Below are 6,000 nucleotides of genomic sequence, written 5' to 3'. Positions count from 1 at the left end.
GGTCTAAGAATTCCAGAAGAGTATAAGGATGAAATAGCAAAGAGTACAAAAAAGCCAGTGAGTAGAACAGATGGGGAACTGAGATTTGAGGACTGAAACAGCCAAGATAATAAGCAACCAACAACCACAAAGTTGGAGAAGAAATCATTGAGGGCAGGGAAGACAATTGGAGCTGGAGGCTTGAAAGGCAGGAGCAAGACAGAAGAAAATGGAAGAGAGATGTTTTGAAGTATAGTGAAATCACGCAGCGCAACATTTACTATTTGAAAACTAAAGATGAGTACAGGCCAAAGTCATGAGTATTGCTTTGAAGTGCCCAAATGTTAGAAAAGACCAGCAAGTTTCAGAATAAGCTCATATCTGACCTGATTACTCGAAACCAATGCTGTCTTTATAAAATAGGAAAAACAAAATTGCACTTTGAAGCAATCCTGAACTCAGTGTGCTTTGGCCCAAATATTGATGATGTAAGAATTCTCCTTTTAAAAAAAAATAAAGAATTGTACCTTCAGCAGCTTTACAAACGCAGCTGTTGGGCATAGGCTTCAATTATATGTAAGTCAGTATATTGGTACCAGCTTGTGAAAAGATCGTTATAGGATTCCTTTTTTTCCTTTTTTCCCTTCAAGGTCTTTTAGTTAACAGGAAACCCAAGTGAACTGGTACTTCCATCTCAGATTGAAATTAGCTGAATAAAAGTTTTCTTTCCAAGATTTCCTGGCATGATGGAAGAGAAAAATCTTGCAATCTCTGAATCTTACGTAGTAAGTGAATAAGGAAATAGGAGTTTTGTCCAAAGGATTGGATATTTCTGAATGTAAGTCTTGTATTTTTTTCTGAATGGTAGAAGCACTTTCTATGGCAATTTCTGCACAGCACCACTGCAGTCTGATTGTGTGGACATACAGGTAGATTTAAAGAAAACAAGCAGCTTTTTCAAAATGTACTTTGTCAGCTTCATAGTATTTCATCTTTGTGGTACAATGCAAGCTGAGCAAGTTAATGATTATCACTATATCCTTATGAAAGGATAGTAATAATCTTTCTTTCCTATTATTGAGGAGAGTTCTTGCTGACCCTTGACAGGTTTGCTGGTGGTGGTGTAATTGATGGTTGTTCTGTTTTGTTTTTGTAGCAGAAGCCAGGTTCTGCTTTATCACCCATTTTTTTGTTAACCTAACTTCGGCCTGTTCCAGAGAAATATTATTAAACTGTAGAATGGGCTCAGATTTTTGGAAGCTCTGTTTTGAACAGAGTCCAGTGTGCATGGTGTTCAAGCAGATTACGTCCTTTGCTTCATGAAATGACTGATGAAGTTCTCTCTCTTAAAAAAAAAAAAAAAAAAAAAAAAAAAAAAAAAAAAAAAAGGCCTTCTATGGTGTCATGACTGGCTGGATAGAGGTGAGAGCAGAGGATATTGTTTATCTTGACTTCAGCAAGGCTTTTTGACACTGTCTCCCATAACATCCTTGTAAGTAAGCTGAGGAAATGTGAGGTAGATGAGTGGATTATGAGGTGGAATGAGACAATTTTGCAGTAGTGCAAGAAGATGTTAAGACTGACACTTGTTTAGCCATGGCATTATATTTTTATTATTTCAAAAAGCTATTCTCACTGCACTGCATATGTCTTCACAGAGTTAAACATTTTGGATCTAAAGTAGCAGGAGACACCTAGTATTCCTACAAAATTAATGGAGGAGATTTTGGAGATCTTCTGGTGATCCAGTTTTTGTCCAAAGAAATTGTAGCTCTGGTAAATATGAATAGATAATTTCAAAATACATTTTCTGTACTTTTCCCTCATCTTTCACCCAATTCCAAGTGGTGTCTTAATTAAACGTGAAGTGATATCTAAGCTAGGTCATTACTTCTCCGCTAGTGAAAGCAGATTAGAGTAGAAATTGACAAAAACTTCTACATGTCTAAGGAATTTAAATAGCTGTGTAAAAAATGGGGTGTTTTTGAATAACATTGAGTTATTCAACTAGATGTTGAAGTTTTCAGCTAGCTTTCAAAATACCCAGTCTTGGTGTGTAAGCTCTGCATCAAGCATGCATCTATTTTAGCACATAGATTCAGCCACACTAGGGAAAAAGGCTATTTTTAAGACAATGAAATATTTCATCTTTTACTTGGAACATACACTTGGTTGATGTTATATGTTAACATTTCTACATTTACTTACTTTAACTGAACTTATTCCTTTTTGGTCAGGGAATAAGAAGGAAAATAAAGTAGTACCATAAACCAGCTACATAAAAAGTTTTAAAAGCACAGGAAGTGAAATGCAAACAAACCAATTTGTTTCCACCTTAACTTTTTTTTATTCTATTTCATTTTATCAATTCAGGTTGTTTTGCTTTCTGACAGGAAAAATATCTTACTTTTTTCTTCTGCTCTAAATCATTTTAACATCACTGGGAAACTCTTATATCTTACTTCAGCCTGACGAAAATATTTGCAGATGTGCAGAAACATGCTCTACATATGCTTTAGAGAATGCCTGCTTTAGAAGATGCAGTAAGGATAAGACAGTGATACATAATTGTAGCTAATTTTTTGGTTGACAAGTTTCAGCATCTTATTTTAGGTCTATTGCAACGGTTATGATAGATTTCCTTGAAAGATTTGCTGTTGCAACAGCTTGTTGATCAAAATTGTCTTTCCTTGGTTGGAATGGAATTTGAGAATTAAACGGGCTAAAGAAGAAACCAAATTTCAAGGGCAGATCAGACAATCCTGTAAATCTTCAGTCATCACTCTAGAGACAGACTGAAAATATGAAGAGTGCACAAATTGTTTCATGGAAGATCTTCAAGCAGAGTTTAATGTTTTTGGTTTGGAGAACTGGGGTTTCTTCATCTTAATCAAATTCTTGTCTCAGGCACAAATCTTTCTCCTTTCCTGCCACAGAACAAAAAACGACCTACTTTTTCCCAGCTATACCTTACTCTGGAAATAGAAACACATGCTCGTTCTGAAGATATGCCACTAAGGGTAAAAAACCATCTTTGAGCTGTCACATCACTGAAATCTTTGGCAAATGCAGGAAAGGAGGACTTGGCATTCACAGAAGCTGGCTGCAGCTGTGCTTTAATTGATACTCTCCAGTAATACCATGAAATTGATCACTTGTTAAAATCTGAAGCTACTTTTTAGTTCAATATTTCATTTAATCAAAATTGCTCACGAAGATGTATAATGTTTCTGTACATACATGACAGTTCAGATGTGACTGTGGAACAACCTTTTTTTCTGTCTGACCCGAGTGATTTAGCCATTGGACAGCAACTAATTTGTATATTTAATAAAATCTAGAAATGTTTAGTCTATCCATGTAAAGCCTTAAGAAAAATCCCCTCATTTTCAGAATAGTTTCTGCATGAAATTTTGATGCATTGGTGTAAGTGTTCTTTTGGGGGTTAGTAACGTGATTTATAGCTGCCAACTGAAACATGAAGTGTTTAGAAAAAAAGTGCGTATTTAATCTGCTATGGTTTTTTAGAGATGCATCTGCAGTTTGTTTTGTTGTAGTTTTTGGATACATACTCCACTTTTTTCTTCAGCAAGTCCATCCTTCTTTTGCAGCTAAAGCTGGTATGTAAGTTTACAGATAACAATATACAGACTGTATTAGACAAGAAGCCTTGCAGATAATTCAGACTGGAGATAACCAGATCTGAAAAAAAGATGTTTATAGAAATGTCTAGGTATAGGTAAAGCCCCTTAGAGGTAGGATACATACTTTCACTTGCTGTAGGAAGCTGAGTGGTAGTCTTTCTAAATGTTTTGTAAATATTTGGAACTTCTGCTGTAGTTTTCAAAACAGTTTTTAGAAAAGCTCTGCATACAGACACACCCAGAAGATTGCCAATACTGTCTGCTGTAACTCAATGCAGGAATTAACATTCTTTTCCTGTATGCATGCCATAGCTGAGCTTCTGGTTAGTTTTATCTTCCTTTTTCTTTCTTTTTTTTTTTTTCTCCTTGTAAATCTCCTCCCATGTTTGTATCCTGTGTCCTATTTCATGAATAGTTCAGGACATACCCTCTTCAAAAAAAGAAAATTCAGAAAAGATGGTTATTCTTAAGCATTGTGGCAAAACTTGTGGTTACGCAAGTAAAAATGGCATTTACTTACTCAGATTTTTTTTTTTTTAATTTTTATTTATTTATTTATTTTATTTGCACATAAGGAAGTCTATCAGGCCTTCTGTCCATCATGGGCCAGTTACTGAAGCTGTATGCCCAGTGCACACCAATTGCAAAGCTGTGCCCACATTATAGTTCTGTCCTCAGAAAAAGTACACTGGTTAACAAGGTTCATCTGACAGCACTGCCCACTCAGCTACGGGGCCACAAATGTAATGGGCGCAGGAAAACTTCAAAATAACTTGTTTAAAAAAAAAAAAAAAAAGTGTTTTTTGAATAACTTGTTGGAATGGAGATGTGTAGCATTTTTCATGGCACCGTATTTATTAGCATAGATAAGAAAAGTGTCTTCAGTAGGCTTTCCCTGGTGATCGTTCAAAAAAAAAGGTAAGTCTGGCCAACAGCTCCTGAAGGGAGGCAGGAAGAACACGATTATGAGGCCGCCGTTTTGCAGCAGGGGACGCCGTTTTACAGCGGAGGCCGCCATTAGAGGGTGTAACGGACTTGATGCTGCTCGTCCTCCTGAGGGTGAGGGATTACAAGCAGGGGGCGCCATTTTACAGCGGAGGCCGCCATTAGAGGGTGTAACGGACCTGATGCTGCTCGTCCTCCTGAGGGTGAGGGATTACAGCAGGGGGCGCCATTTTACAGCGGAGGCCGCCATTAGAGGGTGTAACGGACTTGATGCTGCTCGTCCTCCTGAGGGTGAGGGATGAGAAGGCAGAAAGCTCAGGGTGGTACATGGCTGCAGGTATGGGGTGAGAACTGTGAAGCTGCTGGGAGGAGATATGTGAGTGACCTCAGGCAAGCTCACATGGGTAGCAACCATATGGTGTCACACCACAGGGGCCCCTGGGCTGAGGTATCTGTAAAACTGCAACATACTAACCTGCCGTCTGCAAACTGAGATTGTGTGCTTCCTTGTTTGCCTTGTGACTGGTAAGGGTGATGGATAGTGCAGCTGATAAGATGTAGAACACAGTTATTTTTTTGTTTTTGCATTAATGCAATGCATTTCCCTGTCAGCTTGTGGTGCTCCATTGGTGTGGTACAATGTGGTGAGTGTGGGGTGGAGGCAAAATCTGAAAGTTTTTTGTGGAAAACCATCTTTGTTTTTCTAGCTAGACCAACAGCTTACCTTTATTAACTTGGATCATTTGTTTCATCCCACATTATTTTGCAGATGAACTGAAATAATTGACTTGTCTCTAGTTCAATAAAACTCAAATTTATCTTAGACCTACGAAACAAAATCGTAATGCAATATGTGTAAGGCAGCATTTTATGTGCTGACCTGAACATGGAAAGCTGGGGAAAGAAAATATGAATTCTGATACTTGATCTTGAAATTCTGCAAGTGTGGCCGCGGTGTCTTTGAAATAACTCCCTTACTAAAGGAAAACATTCTAATTCTTTCTACCTGATTAGAATTTATGACTGTCTAAATATGCTATGTGGCTGAATTACAAGACATATGTGTATGTTAAACTGGTGACTGTGGAAAGTAACAGTGATATACAACTTTGAGAAAAATTATCAAAATCAAAAGCTGATGTGACCAGTGGACTCTAATAGATATAAGTAGTCTGAGTGCTTGTCATTTGTCCACATGATCTTAATGTTGGCAGCCTGCTGAAAGTGATGCGTGGGAAACCAGTGCAAAGTGCTGATTTTTTTTATGCTAATGGGGAAAAGTCCATATTGTTCAAATTAAATCCTAAAGCAGAAACAAATCATCCAGCCAAGCCCATCCTATGGAGTTCCATTGAAACAGTTAGTGGTCTCTTCTGTGACCTCAGAGTTATAAAAATTAAACAGTGTTAGGGGGCAGCTGTTTTCAAGTGCT

At 37.6% G+C, this 6,000-nt stretch overlaps 1 long non-coding RNA gene across 4 annotated transcripts in view; it reads left to right on the top strand.

Moving 5' to 3' along the window:
- Positions 1–4,781: 4,781 nt before the first annotated feature.
- LOC124417896 overlaps positions 4,782–6,000 on the top strand; it is a 40,006-nt gene continuing 38,787 nt past the window's right edge. For all 4 annotated transcript variants that reach the window (XR_006939046.1, XR_006939047.1, XR_006939048.1 and 1 more), the window contains exon 1: positions 4,782–4,905. This is a non-coding gene — a long non-coding RNA (uncharacterized LOC124417896). The remainder of the gene's footprint in view (positions 4,906–6,000) is intronic.

This window comes from Gallus gallus, chromosome 4, assembly GCF_016699485.2.
Source record: "Gallus gallus isolate bGalGal1 chromosome 4, bGalGal1.mat.broiler.GRCg7b, whole genome shotgun sequence".
Taxonomy (NCBI): Eukaryota; Metazoa; Chordata; class Aves; order Galliformes; family Phasianidae; genus Gallus; species Gallus gallus.
Note: the sequence above shows the minus strand (reverse complement) of the source record. Positions and strands in the feature narration are given on the sequence as shown.